Source organism: Toxotes jaculatrix, chromosome 22 (genome assembly GCF_017976425.1).
Source record: "Toxotes jaculatrix isolate fToxJac2 chromosome 22, fToxJac2.pri, whole genome shotgun sequence".
NCBI classification, from domain to species: Eukaryota; Metazoa; Chordata; class Actinopteri; family Toxotidae; genus Toxotes; species Toxotes jaculatrix.
This window is the reverse complement of record NC_054415.1, coordinates 8,758,827-8,774,836: the sequence shown is the minus strand read 5'-3', so window position 1 is coordinate 8,774,836 and position 16,010 is coordinate 8,758,827. Positions and strand designations below refer to the sequence as shown.

At 32.3% G+C, this 16,010-nt stretch overlaps 1 long non-coding RNA gene across 1 annotated transcript in view; it reads right to left on the bottom strand.

The window, feature by feature from the left end:
• The window catches only part of LOC121176212, a 111,590-nt gene that overhangs the window by 24,713 nt on the left and 70,867 nt on the right, over positions 1 to 16,010 (bottom strand). The window contains exons 3-4 of the long non-coding RNA XR_005892922.1: positions 14,820 to 15,006; positions 11,794 to 11,874 (exon numbers count right to left, since the gene is read on the bottom strand). This is a non-coding gene — a long non-coding RNA (uncharacterized LOC121176212). The remainder of the gene's footprint in view (positions 1 to 11,793; positions 11,875 to 14,819; positions 15,007 to 16,010) is intronic.

Here is a 16,010-nt window from a genome sequence, read left to right as displayed (position 1 = left end):
ACGGCATACTATACTATGACGTTTTTTATGACTTTTTGAGGTCGAAAAAAAATGTGACTTTTTTTGGCCGAAAAAAACGGCATACTATACTATGACGTTTTTTATGACTTTTTGAGGTCGAAAAAAAATGTGACTTTTTTTGGCCGAAAAAAACGGCATACTATACTATGACGTTTTTTATGACTTTTTGAGGTCGAAAATTTTTTTGACTTTTTTTGGCCGAAAAAAACGGCATACTATACTATGACGTTTTTTATGACTTTTTGAGGTCGAAAAAAAATGTGACTTTTTTTGGCCGAAAAAAACGGCATACTATACTATGACGTTTTTTATGACTTTTTGAGGTCGAAAAAAAATGTGACTTTTTTTGGCCGAAAAAAACGGCATACTATACTATGACGTTTTTTATGACTTTTTGAGGTCGAAAAAAAATGTGACTTTTTTTGGCCGAAAAAAACGGCATACTATACTATGACGTTTTTTATGACTTTTTGAGGTCGAAAAAAAATGTGACTTTTTTTGGCCGAAAAAAACGGCATACTATACTATGACGTTTTTTATGACTTTTTGAGGTCGAAAAAATTTTTGACTTTTTTTGGCCGAAAAAAACGGCATACTATACTATGACGTTTTTTATGACTTTTTGAGGTCGAAAAAAAATGTGACTTTTTTTGGCCGAAAAAAACGGCATACTATACTATGACGTTTTTTATGACTTTTTGAGGTCGAAAATTTTTTTGACTTTTTTTGGCCGAAAAAAACGGCATACTATACTATGACGTTTTTTATGACTTTTTGAGGTCGAAAAAAAATGTGACTTTTTTTGGCCGAAAAAAACGGCATACTATACTATGACGTTTTTTATGACTTTTTGAGGTCGAAAAAAAATGTGACTTTTTTTGGCCGAAAAAAACGGCATACTATACTATGACGTTTTTTATGACTTTTTGAGGTCGAAAATTTTTTTGACTTTTTTTGGCCGAAAAAAACGGCATACTATACTATGACGTTTTTTATGACTTTTTGAGGTCGAAAAAAAATGTGACTTTTTTTGGCCGAAAAAAACGGCATACTATACTATGACGTTTTTTATGACTTTTTGAGGTCGAAAAAAAATGTGACTTTTTTTGGCCGAAAAAAACGGCATACTATACTATGACGTTTTTTATGACTTTTTGAGGTCGAAAATTTTTTTGACTTTTTTTGGCCGAAAAAAACGGCATACTATACTATGACGTTTTTTATGACTTTTTGAGGTCGAAAAAAAATGTGACTTTTTTTGGCCGAAAAAAACGGCATACTATACTATGACGTTTTTTATGACTTTTTGAGGTCGAAAATTTTTTTGACTTTTTTTGGCCGAAAAAAACGGCATACTATACTATGACGTTTTTTATGACTTTTTGAGGTCGAAAAAAAATGTGACTTTTTTTGGCCGAAAAAAACGGCATACTATACTATGACGTTTTTTATGACTTTTTGAGGTCGAAAATTTTTTTGACTTTTTTTGGCCGAAAAAAACGGCATACTATACTATGACGTTTTTTATGACTTTTTGAGGTCGAAAAAAAATGTGACTTTTTTTGGCCGAAAAAAACGGCATACTATACTATGACGTTTTTTATGACTTTTTGAGGTCGAAAAAAAATGTGACTTTTTTTGGCCGAAAAAAACGGCATACTATACTATGACGTTTTTTATGACTTTTTGAGGTCGAAAAAAAATGTGACTTTTTTTGGCCGAAAAAAACGGCATACTATACTATGACGTTTTTTATGACTTTTTGAGGTCGAAAAAAAATGTGACTTTTTTTGGCCGAAAAAAACGGCATACTATACTATGACGTTTTTTATGACTTTTTGAGGTCGAAAAAATTTTTGACTTTTTTTGGCCGAAAAAAACGGCATACTATACTATGACGTTTTTTATGACTTTTTGAGGTCGAAAAAATTTTTGACTTTTTTTGGCCGAAAAAAACGGCATACTATACTATGACGTTTTTTATGACTTTTTGAGGTCGAAAATTTTTTTGACTTTTTTTGGCCGAAAAAAACGGCATACTATACTATGACGTTTTTTATGACTTTTTGAGGTCGAAAATTTTTTTGACTTTTTTTGGCCGAAAAAAACGGCATACTATACTATGACGTTTTTTATGACTTTTTGAGGTCGAAAAAAAATGTGACTTTTTTTGGCCGAAAAAAACGGCATACTATACTATGACGTTTTTTATGACTTTTTGAGGTCGAAAAAAAATGTGACTTTTTTTGGCCGAAAAAAACGGCATACTATACTATGACGTTTTTTATGACTTTTTGAGGTCGAAAAAAAATGTGACTTTTTTTGGCCGAAAAAAACGGCATACTATACTATGACGTTTTTTATGACTTTTTGAGGTCGAAAAAAAATGTGACTTTTTTTGGCCGAAAAAAACGGCATACTATACTATGATGTTTTTTATGACTTTTTGAGGTCGAAAATTTTTTTGACTTTTTTTGGCCGAAAAAAACGGCATACTATACTATGACGTTTTTTATGACTTTTTGAGGTCGAAAAAAAATGTGACTTTTTTTGGCCGAAAAAAACGGCATACTATACTATGACGTTTTTTATGACTTTTTGAGGTCGAAAATTTTTTTGACTTTTTTTGGCCGAAAAAAACGGCATACTATACTATGACGTTTTTTATGACTTTTTGAGGTCGAACATTTTTTTGACTTTTTTTGGCCGAAAAAAACGGCATACTATACTATGACGTTTTTTATGACTTTTTGAGGTCGAACATTTTTTTGACTTTTTTTGGCCGAAAAAAACGGCATACTATACTATGACGTTTTTTATGACTTTTTGAGGTCGAAAAAAAATGTGACTTTTTTTGGCCGAAAAAAACGGCATACTATACTATGACGTTTTTTATGACTTTTTGAGGTCGAAATTTTTTTTGACTTTTTTTGGCCGAGAAAAACGGCATACTATACTATGACGTTTTTTATGACTTTTTGAGGTCGAAAAAAAATGTGACTTTTTTTGGCCGAAAAAAACGGCATACTATACTATGACGTTTTTTATGACTTTTTGAGGTCGAAAATTTTTTTGACTTTTTTTGGCCGAAAAAAACGGCATACTATACTATGACGTTTTTTATGACTTTTTGAGGTCGAAAAAAAATGTGACTTTTTTTGGCCGAAAAAAACGGCATACTATACTATGACGTTTTTTATGACTTTTTGAGGTCGAAAAAAAATGTGACTTTTTTTGGCCGAAAAAAACGGCATACTATACTATGACGTTTTTTATGACTTTTTGAGGTCGAAAAAATTTTTGACTTTTTTTGGCCGAAAAAAACGGCATACTATACTATGACGTTTTTTATGACTTTTTGAGGTCGAAAATTTTTTTGACTATTTTTGGCCGAAAAAAACGGCATACTATACTATGACGTTTTTTATGACTTTTTGAGGTCGAAAATTTTTTTGACTTTTTTTGGCCGAAAAAAACGGCATACTATACTATGACGTTTTTTATGACTTTTTGAGGTCGAAAAAAAATGTGACTTTTTTTGGCCGAAAAAAACGGCATACTATACTATGACGTTTTTTATGACTTTTTGAGGTCGAAAAAAAATGTGACTTTTTTTGGCCGAAAAAAACGGCATACTATACTATGACGTTTTTTATGACTTTTTGAGGTCGAAAAAAAATGTGACTTTTTTTGGCCGAAAAAAACGGCATACTATACTATGACGTTTTTTATGACTTTTTGAGGTCGAAAATTTTTTTGACTTTTTTTGGCCGAAAAAAACGGCATACTATACTATGACGTTTTTTATGACTTTTTGAGGTCGAAAAAAAATGTGACTTTTTTTGGCCGAAAAAAACGGCATACTATACTATGACGTTTTTTATGACTTTTTGAGGTCGAAAAAAAATGTGACTTTTTTTGGCCGAAAAAAACGGCATACTATACTATGACGTTTTTTATGACTTTTTGAGGTCGAAAAAATTTTTGACTTTTTTTGGCCGAAAAAAACGGCATACTATACTATGACGTTTTTTATGACTTTTTGAGGTCGAAAAAATTTTTGACTTTTTTTGGCCGAAAAAAACGGCATACTATACTATGACGTTTTTTATGACTTTTTGAGGTCGAAAATTTTTTTGACTTTTTTTGGCCGAAAAAAACGGCATACTATACTATGACGTTTTTTATGACTTTTTGAGGTCGAAAATTTTTTTGACTTTTTTTGGCCGAAAAAAACGGCATACTATACTATGACGTTTTTTATGACTTTTTGAGGTCGAAAAAAAATGTGACTTTTTTTGGCCGAAAAAAACGGCATACTATACTATGACGTTTTTTATGACTTTTTGAGGTCGAAAAAAAATGTGACTTTTTTTGGCCGAAAAAAACGGCATACTATACTATGACGTTTTTTATGACTTTTTGAGGTCGAAAAAAAATGTGACTTTTTTTGGCCGAAAAAAACGGCATACTATACTATGACGTTTTTTATGACTTTTTGAGGTCGAAAAAAAATGTGACTTTTTTTGGCCGAAAAAAACGGCATACTATACTATGACGTTTTTTATGACTTTTTGAGGTCGAAAATTTTTTTGACTTTTTTTGGCCGAAAAAAACGGCATACTATACTATGACGTTTTTTATGACTTTTTGAGGTCGAAAAAAAATGTGACTTTTTTTGGCCGAAAAAAACGGCATACTATACTATGACGTTTTTTATGACTTTTTGAGGTCGAAAATTTTTTTGACTTTTTTTGGCCGAAAAAAACGGCATACTATACTATGACGTTTTTTATGACTTTTTGAGGTCGAACATTTTTTTTGACTTTTTTTGGCCGAAAAAAACGGCATACTATACTATGACGTTTTTTATGACTTTTTGAGGTCGAACATTTTTTTGACTTTTTTTGGCCGAAAAAAACGGCATACTATACTATGACGTTTTTTATGACTTTTTGAGGTCGAAAAAAAATGTGACTTTTTTTGGCCGAAAAAAACGGCATACTATACTATGACGTTTTTTATGACTTTTTGAGGTAAAAAAAAAATGTGACTTTTTTTGGCCGAAAAAAACGGCATACTATACTATGACGTTTTTTATGACTTTTTGAGGTCGAAAAAAAATGTGACTTTTTTTGGCCGAAAAAAACGGCATACTATACTATGACGTTTTTTATGACTTTTTGAGGTCGAAAAAAAATGTGACTTTTTTTGGCCGAAAAAAACGGCATACTATACTATGACGTTTTTTATGACTTTTTGAGGTCGAAAATTTTTTTGACTTTTTTTGGCCGAAAAAAACGGCATACTATACTATGACGTTTTTTATGACTTTTTGAGGTCGAAAAAAAATGTGACTTTTTTTGGCCGAAAAAAACGGCATACTATACTATGACGTTTTTTATGACTTTTTGAGGTCGAAAAAAAATGTGACTTTTTTTGGCCGAAAAAAACGGCATACTATACTATGACGTTTTTTATGACTTTTTGAGGTCGAAAAATTTTTTGACTTTTTTTGGCCGAAAAAAACGGCATACTATACTATGACGTTTTTTATGACTTTTTGAGGTCGAAAAAAAATGTGACTTTTTTTGGCCGAAAAAAACGGCATACTATACTATGACGTTTTTTATGACTTTTTGAGGTCGAAAAAAAATGTGACTTTTTTTGGCCGAAAAAAACGGCATACTATACTATGACGTTTTTTATGACTTTTTGAGGTCGAAAAAAAATGTGACTTTTTTTGGCCGAAAAAAACGGCATACTATACTATGACGTTTTTTATGACTTTTTGAGGTCGAAAATTTTTTTGACTTTTTTTGGCCGAAAAAAACGGCATACTATACTATGACGTTTTTTATGACTTTTTGAGGTCGAAAAAAAATGTGACTTTTTTTGGCCGAAAAAAACGGCATACTATACTATGACGTTTTTTATGACTTTTTGAGGTCGAAAAAAAATGTGACTTTTTTTGGCCGAAAAAAACGGCATACTATACTATGACGTTTTTTATGACTTTTTGAGGTCGAAAAAAAATGTGACTTTTTTTGGCCGAAAAAAACGGCATACTATACTATGACGTTTTTTATGACTTTTTGAGGTCGAAAAAAAATGTGACTTTTTTTGGCCGAAAAAAACGGCATACTATACTATGACGTTTTTTATGACTTTTTGAGGTCGAAAAAATTTTTGACTTTTTTTGGCCGAAAAAAACGGCATACTATACTATGACGTTTTTTATGACTTTTTGAGGTCGAAAAAAAATGTGACTTTTTTTGGCCGAAAAAAACGGCATACTATACTATGACGTTTTTTATGACTTTTTGAGGTCGAAAATTTTTTTGACTTTTTTTGGCCGAAAAAAACGGCATACTATACTATGACGTTTTTTATGACTTTTTGAGGTCGAAAAAAAATGTGACTTTTTTTGGCCGAAAAAAACGGCATACTATACTATGACGTTTTTTATGACTTTTTGAGGTCGAAAAAAAATGTGACTTTTTTTGGCCGAAAAAAACGGCATACTATACTATGACGTTTTTTATGACTTTTTGAGGTCGAAAATTTTTTTGACTTTTTTTGGCCGAAAAAAACGGCATACTATACTATGACGTTTTTTATGACTTTTTGAGGTCGAAAAAAAATGTGACTTTTTTTGGCCGAAAAAAACGGCATACTATACTATGACGTTTTTTATGACTTTTTGAGGTCGAAAAAAAATGTGACTTTTTTTGGCCGAAAAAAACGGCATACTATACTATGACGTTTTTTATGACTTTTTGAGGTCGAAAATTTTTTTGACTTTTTTTGGCCGAAAAAAACGGCATACTATACTATGACGTTTTTTATGACTTTTTGAGGTCGAAAAAAAATGTGACTTTTTTTGGCCGAAAAAAACGGCATACTATACTATGACGTTTTTTATGACTTTTTGAGGTCGAAAATTTTTTTGACTTTTTTTGGCCGAAAAAAACGGCATACTATACTATGACGTTTTTTATGACTTTTTGAGGTCGAAAAAAAATGTGACTTTTTTTGGCCGAAAAAAACGGCATACTATACTATGACGTTTTTTATGACTTTTTGAGGTCGAAAATTTTTTTGACTTTTTTTGGCCGAAAAAAACGGCATACTATACTATGACGTTTTTTATGACTTTTTGAGGTCGAAAAAAAATGTGACTTTTTTTGGCCGAAAAAAACGGCATACTATACTATGACGTTTTTTATGACTTTTTGAGGTCGAAAAAAAATGTGACTTTTTTTGGCCGAAAAAAACGGCATACTATACTATGACGTTTTTTATGACTTTTTGAGGTCGAAAAAAAATGTGACTTTTTTTGGCCGAAAAAAACGGCATACTATACTATGACGTTTTTTATGACTTTTTGAGGTCGAAAAATTTTTTGACTTTTTTTGGCCGAAAAAAACGGCATGCTATACTATGACGTTTTTTATGACTTTTTGAGGTCGAAAAAAAATGTGACTTTTTTTGGCCGAAAAAAACGGCATACTATACTATGACGTTTTTTATGACTTTTTGAGGTCGAAAAAAAATGTGACTTTTTTTGGCCGAAAAAAACGGCATACTATACTATGACGTTTTTTATGACTTTTTGAGGTCGAAAATTTTTTTGACTTTTTTTGGCCGAAAAAAACGGCATACTATACTATGACGTTTTTTATGACTTTTTGAGGTCGAAAAAAAATGTGACTTTTTTTGGCCGAAAAAAACGGCATACTATACTATGACGTTTTTTATGACTTTTTGAGGTCGAAAAAATTTTTGACTTTTTTTGGCCGAAAAAAACGGCATACTATACTATGACGTTTTTTATGACTTTTTGAGGTCGAAAAAATTTTTGACTTTTTTTGGCCGAAAAAAAACCCCATACTATACTATGACGTTTTTTATGACTTTTTGAGGTCGAAAATTTTTTTGACTTTTTTTGGCCGAAAAAAACGGCATACTATACTATGACGTTTTTTATGACTTTTTGAGGTCGAAAATTTTTTTGACTTTTTTTGGCCGAAAAAAACGGCATACTATACTATGACGTTTTTTATGACTTTTTGAGGTCGAAAATTTTTTTGACTTTTTTTGGCCGAAAAAAACGGCATACTATACTATGACGTTTTTTATGACTTTTTGAGGTCGAAAATTTTTTTGACTTTTTTTGGCCGAAAAAAACGCCATACTATACTATGACGTTTTTTATGACTTTTTGAGGTCGAAAAAATTTTTGACTTTTTTTGGCCGAAAAAAACGGCATACTATACTATGACGTTTTTTATGACTTTTTGAGGTCGAAAATTTTTTTGACTTTTTTTGGCCGAAAAAAACGGCATACTATACTATGACGTTTTTTATGACTTTTTGAGGTCGAAATTTTTTTTGACTTTTTTTGGCCGAAAAAAACGGCATACTATACTATGACGTTTTTTATGACTTTTTGAGGTCGAAAATTTTTTTGACTTTTTTTGGCCGAAAAAAACGGCATACTATACTATGACGTTTTTTATGACTTTTTGAGGTCGAAAAAAAAGTGACTTTTTTTGGCCGAAAAAAACGGCATACTATACTATGACGTTTTTTATGACTTTTTGAGGTCGAAAATTTTTTTGACTTTTTTTGGCCGAAAAAAACGGCATACTATACTATGCCGTTTTTTTATGACTTTTTGAGGTCGAAAAAAAATGTGACTTTTTTTGGCCGAAAAAAAACGGCATACTATACTATGACGTTTTTTATGACTTTTTGAGGTCGAAAAAAAATGTGACTTTTTTTGGCCGAAAAAAACGGCATACTATACTATGACGTTTTTTATGACTTTTTGAGGTCGAAAAACTTTTTGACTTTTTTTGGCCGAAAAAAACGGCATGCTATACTATGACGTTTTTTATGACTTTTTGAGGTCGAAAAAAAATGTGACTTTTTTTGGCCGAAAAAAACGGCATACTATACTATGACGTTTTTTATGACTTTTTGAGGTCGAAAAATTTTTTGACTTTTTTTGGCCGAAAAAAACGGCATACTATACTATGACGTTTTTTATGACTTTTTGAGGTCGAAATTTTTTTTGACTTTTTTTGGCCGAAAAAAACGGCATACTATACTATGACGTTTTTTATGACTTTTTGAGGTCGAAAAAAAAGTGACTTTTTTTGGCCGAAAAAAACGGCATACTATACTATGATGTTTTTTATGACTTTTTGAGGTCGAAAATTTTTTTGACTTTTTTTGGCCGAAAAAAACGGCATACTATACTATGACGTTTTTTATGACTTTTTGAGGTCGAAAAAAAATGTGACTTTTTTTGGCCGAAAAAAACGGCATACTATACTATGACGTTTTTTATGACTTTTTGAGGTCGAAAAAAAATGTGACTTTTTTTGGCCGAAAAAAACGGCATACTATACTATGACGTTTTTTATGACTTTTTGAGGTCGAAAAACTTTTTGACTTTTTTTGGCCGAAAAAAACGGCATGCTATACTATGACGTTTTTTATGACTTTTTGAGGTCGAAAAATTTTTTGACTTTTTTTGGCCGAAAAAAACGGCATACTATACTATGACGTTTTTTTATGACTTTTTGAGGTCGAAAAAAAATGTGACTTTTTTTGGCCGAAAAAAACGGCATACTATACTATGACGTTTTTTATGACTTTTTGAGGTCGAAAAATTTTTTGACTTCTTTTGGCCGAAAAAAAAAACGGCATACTATACTATGACGTTTTTTATGACTTTTTGAGGTCGAAAAAAAATGTGACTTTTTTTGGCCGAAAAAAACGGCATACTATACTATGACGTTTTTTATGACTTTTTGAGGTCGAAAAATTTTTTGACTTTTTTTGGCCGAAAAAAACGGCATGCTATACTATGACGTTTTTTATGACTTTTTGAGGTCGAAAAAAAATGTGACTTTTTTTGGCTGAAAAAAACGCCATACTATACTATGACGTTTTTTATGACTTTTTGAGGTCGAAAAAAAATGTGACTTTTTTTGGCCGAAAAAAACGGCATACTATACTATGACGTTTTTTATGACTTTTTGAGGTCGAAAAATTTTTTGACTTTTTTTGGCCGAAAAAAATGCCATGCTATACTATGACGTTTTTTATGACTTTTTGAGGTCGAAAAAAAATGTGACTTTTTTTGGCTGAAAAAAACGCCATACTATACTATGACGTTTTTTATGACTTTTTGAGGTCGAAAAAATTTTTGACTTTTTTTAGCCGAAAAAAACGCCATACTATACTATGACGTTTTTTATGACTTTTTGAGGTCGAAAAATTTTTTTGACTTTTTTTGGCTGAAAAAAACGGCATACTATATTATGACGTTTTTTATGACTTTTTGAGGTCGAAAAATTTTTTGACTTTTTTTGGCCGAAAAAAACGCCATACTATACTATGACGTTTTTTATGACTTTTTGAGGTCGAAAAAAAATGTGACTTTTTTTGGCCGAAAAAAACGGCATGCTATACTATGACGTTTTTTATGACTTTTTGAGGTCGAAAAAAAATGTGACTTTTCTTGGCCGAAAAAAACGCCATACTATACTATGACGTTTTTTATGACTTTTTGAGGTCGAAAAAATTTTTGACTTTTTTTGGCCAAAAAAAAACGCCATACTATACTATGACGTTTTTTATGACTTTTTGAGGTCGAAAAATTTTTTGACTTTTTTTGGCTGAAAAAAACGGCATACTATACTATGACGTTTTTTATGACTTTTTGAGGTCGAAAAAAAATGTGACTCTTTTTGGCCGAAAAAAACGGCATACTATACTATGACGTTTTTTATGACTTTTTGAGGTCGAAAAAAAATGTGACTTTTTTTGGCCGAAAAAAACGGCATACTATACTATGACGTTTTTTATGACTTTTTGAGGTCGAAAAAAAATGTGACTTTTTTTGGCCGAAAAAAACGGCATACTATACTATGACGTTTTTTATGACTTTTTGAGGTCGAAAAAATTTTTGACTGTTTTTGGCCGAAAAAAACGCCATACTATACTATGACGTTTTTTATGACTTTTTGAGGTCGAAAAATTTTTTGACTTCTTTTGGCCGAAAAAAAACGGCATACTATACTATGACGTTTTTTATGACTTTTTGAGGTTGAAAAAAAATGTGACTTTTTTTGGCCGAAAAAAACGCCATACTATACTATGACGTTTTTTATGACATTTTGAGGTCGAAATTTTTTTTGACTTTTTTTGGCCGAAAAAAACGCCATACTATACTATGACGTTTTTTATGACATTTTGAGGTCAAAACATTTTTTGACTTTTTTTGCCCGAAAAAAACAGCATACTATACTATGACGTTTTTTATGACATTTTGAGGTCGAAAAAATTTTTTACTTTTTTTGGCCGAAAAAAACGGCATACTATAATATGACGTTTTTTATGACATTTTGAGGTCGAAAAAATTTTTGACTTTTTTTTGGCCGAAAAAAACGCCTTACTATACTATGACGTTTTTTATGACATTTTGAGGTCAAAATTTTTTTTGACTTTTTTTGCCCGATTTTGATGCCTTACTATACTATGATGTTTTTTATGACATTTTGAGGTCATACTAAAGTATGAGTTTGGCCGATTTTGAGGCATTACTAACCTATGAAGTTTTTTCGCACATTTTGAGGCCATACTAATGTCTGAACAAGCACTTCTTTTCAGTGAACATTATATTGCTAACATAAAATGCAGCTTACTCTGATATGTGAATTCTAGGTGTTTAATTAGTAATTAGTAGGAACATACCATGATTAGTCGACAGATGGAAAATGACATCCTGAACGTTCAGATCCGTTTGAGACGAGGAGGGGAGGGGGCGTGGCCAATCTGAGAACAGAGAACAGAGTACTTTTTCAGTGAACATTTTCAGTAATACAAAAGAGTATCTTATCCATGTAGTTGTAACTCTACGAGAGTTTTCCTATATTGAATATATAGGAATAATATAATATATATATAATATTGAATATTTTCACCAACACCGGAGGGCACCTTGCACCTGCTGTTGTTGCAGAAACTTTGAAAGAGTTCCAGCTTTTTTTTCACTCTATATTTTACACTGGAGAACTGAAATTTACTGTGTATTGCATATGGATTGTTAAAAGGAGTAGTTATTGTTACTCAACCTAAAGACAACTTTTCATTATCTGGTACCAGTAATAGTTTCCTGTAAAGATCTCTGAAGGTGAGTCACCAGGAATGTCTCTTTATTTCTTTACAATCCAAATATTTTTCTTGGTTTAAGTGGCAATAACTTTTTTCTGATATATGCACTTAATAACATTTTTAGTGTAAAGAGAAGCTAAAAATGTAAATTTTTTTTAGATTTGTTGTCCATGAGTTGCTGGTTTTTTAACATCTTTTCAGAGAAACTGAATTGTAGATTGTGATAATAGGGTTGTTACCTTTTTCAAACTTTTTCAAACAAAACCCTGAGAGTCAATGGTTTAATTTTTAATAGAAGTAGAAATTTGCAGTTTGCTGAAAAATTATTCCACCGAAAAGTGCATATTATTAAAATATGGTCTGCAAAAATAACAGGAGTACTTATAAGTAAATTGCATTTAACACTGAGGAGTAAGTTAAAATTGAATGCTGGGTTTGGAGTAATTTATTTGTGTCAAGTAGGTTCAATACTCCTGAAGAGATACTTCTGATTAACACTCACATTTGATACTTGAAAGTCTCAGTTTCAAATGTAAATAACACTATTAGTTATTTCCTTGATAGTGTAAAATTTGAATAACACTGACCAGTGTAGTACAGTGTAAAATTTTAACTATAAGCAGAGTTAATTTGATTCTAAAAATCTAACTCTAGAGTGTTTTTACAAGGGCCATATGTACTCTATGTTGGAATTGACTCTTATAGTGTTAATTTCAACACTACTGAATTTAGTGTGTACTCTCCACCAAGAATATGAAAGAAAAGGGGCAAAAGCTAGAAAACAGCAATAACAATGGCACAAAAGAAACCACTATTAGCTTAAGCTAATTAACATATATAGATTTGGTTTGATCTATACACAAAACACGAATACAAAAATGGTAAGTTGCAGATTTACAGGAAGTTTTATGTTTCTTGGCCTGGTGCTGGTTTGGCCAAATGAGTACTCTGAAATATTTATTTAAAAGAGGTGACCACAACCAAACACATGATTTTGCAGATGATAATGTAATGCAGGCTGCTTTGTAAAGGGTTTCACAATTGGTATAAGCCTGTCTAAAACCTATTTGTTTTTGCTTTTGATATCAATCCGTGCAGGCTTTTTACAGCCATTTTAAAACATTTTGACAGCAAGTTTACTATTACCATCCACCATGACCGTGGTGTTAAAGCCAAGAATTATCCATTCATTTATCCAAAGCCACCTGCATTCCCCACATTCAATTAATTACAGTTACAAGTTTTGTCAGTGAGTCGTTTATCAGAGTAAACAAAAGCCTTCTTAATCACATTAGTCAAGTTGTCTGACAGAGTTCAATAGGTCTACAAATTTATTGAGCAATCGAGCTTTCATCCCGCAAACAATAGCTTTGCATACTACACAACTAAGGTGATATCAGAAAATGCTGTTGATGGAGTATTATTCCCAGGAATGTGGGCAAAACAGTTTACACAATGACTGACAGCATAAAACTAAAAATTTAACGGACCATTACCGCACCAATTAATATCGCAGAGGCTCCCTTTAACAAGGATTTCTTCAGATGGCAGCCATTTAATATTCCTCTGATCATGAAATATCTTTTTTTTATCACTTCAAAAGAAGAACTCTAATCTGTAACATGGATTAAATATTCTGAATGTCAACAACAAAATGATTCAATGAAAGACTTTAATCCATGTCTTTCTCAGTTTGTAACTGCACGGCAAACATCAATCAGTTGCATCTCAGTTTTTTTTTCCTACATCAAAACCGTGAAATGTTCCTTGAGGCAACATTGTTTCATGTATGTTTCTTCCTGTGGATTTATTTTGACATGAGATGATTTGAGAAGGTCACTGCCAACACGTGCAAAGGACCCTCCAATGGGAACAGCTCCATTCTTTTTCTCACCCTCTTTCTCTCATCTTTCTCTCATCTTATCCTCTTAGCATTTGTTTCAACTTGTAACAGATAATTTAAGGACAACTTAGATAAAATCAGGTTGGTTGCCAGAGAGGAATAAGTTGATATGGAATTTATGCTTCTCTGTAATTGCTTTTCTTTCTTCTGAACAACATGCAGTGCAGGAATACAGTGAATTTCATGTGAAAACACATCAAGGTATCACATCAAGACAATATCAAACATAGTGATGATTAGTACTGCAGTACTTCGCTCATATTTTTTTGATCACGTAGTATAACACTTCTTGGATTGAGGACATGTTTACTCCGACAACTGCCTCAGATAAACTGTGCTACACCCACAACGGCTTTCGTTACCATGATGATTGTCACTATTCTAGTAAAGTGATGGCAATGCCATTTAGTAATTGCTTTATACAGCTTTTGGTAGCAATGGTAGCCATTAATATATTATAGCTTTTTTTTCTATTGAGCCTCTTTTCAAATTACTGAATCTAAATAAGTTATATATGCCTGCACACAATTTCTTTAGCAAGCATCTAGTTGTAAGTAAAAGGTCGGTCAAGCTGCTTATCTACTATGGACTAACCTGGTAGGGCTATGTTTATCAGATGTAAAGACACCAAGCTGAATCAAATCTTTGCTAACTCAACATGTAGGGTGATTCATTCAAGATGAGGGTTTCCTCTTTGTCCTACCTGCATTGTTTTCCACCTCCTAATGGTCAAGGGGGCAATGAGAGCTTCGGTACTTGATGAAGTGGAGCCTGCTGGGAAGAACAAAGGCTCCATCCAACTCCATCTTGGTTCCATCAGGTTGACATCTTGGGTCCTTGGGGGGTTTTAGCTGTTCATTCTTCCAGCCATGCTGTGCAACCGTTAGAGACTGGGAAAGAGATAGAGATAGAGAAAGAAAGAAAGAAAAGGATTTACTGGAGGCCATGGGTGCTGACTGGGACCAAGTGATAGAATTTCATTTGACAATTGACTTGTTAGATTAATCTCATTCTCTCACTTGCACCCTGCACTGTAATACCACTGCTCCATTTGCGATAACCAGTGCTCGAATTGGAATAAAGGTGTGAGTACTCCACATCAGCAGCCTGTACACCATTCAATTGCAGCTTTTATGAGAAAGGGTTCTCTCTGGCCTCCGTAGGTAAATGACCAACTAGTGAGCTTATGAATGCTTTATATTAGCTGATAATTTTCAGGCACAAAAGAATCACTTTCAACCAGACTAAAAGGTACACATCTCTACAAAGCTTTTTGTACACGACAGGATTTGACAAAGGCCTAGATTTCTGAATAATATTTTCATTGTTAACATTTCAACACTCAATCTGTAATTTAATAGAGATTCCTTTCCAAAAAACTATGTGTAATAAATAGATTTTCATGTGATTTGTTCACTTGAATTCTGTATCTCTCATAAATGCTCATTCATATACAACAGGTGACAGTACAGATTTTATATCTTTCACCATCTCACAAATAAAACTGTGGACTTGTGTGGAAAAACTAAATTCCTTTGTTTCGGGTCTAAAATGTGGTTCAGCTATGAATAAAATCAGCCTTCAAAACCCCATAACCATACTACACCTCACCAATATACACCAATATATGTCACAAGCATTTATGTGATAGCTTCAAAAGATGAGTAAATTGAGTTCAGATGGGTTTACCATCCAATTCATCCCTGAATATAGAGGACCTTGTCAATGAAAACCACCTTAAAGTGAGTTTACTGGCTCACATGCCCATCTGACTGGTCTTATCTGCTGTCTCTACATCACGATGGTACCGCTGATGGCAGAGTGTTTACTGACAGCAGATTTTGGAGGCCACAGCAAAAGTCTAAGCTCTTTATCGAGCAGCTGAAACGAAGCA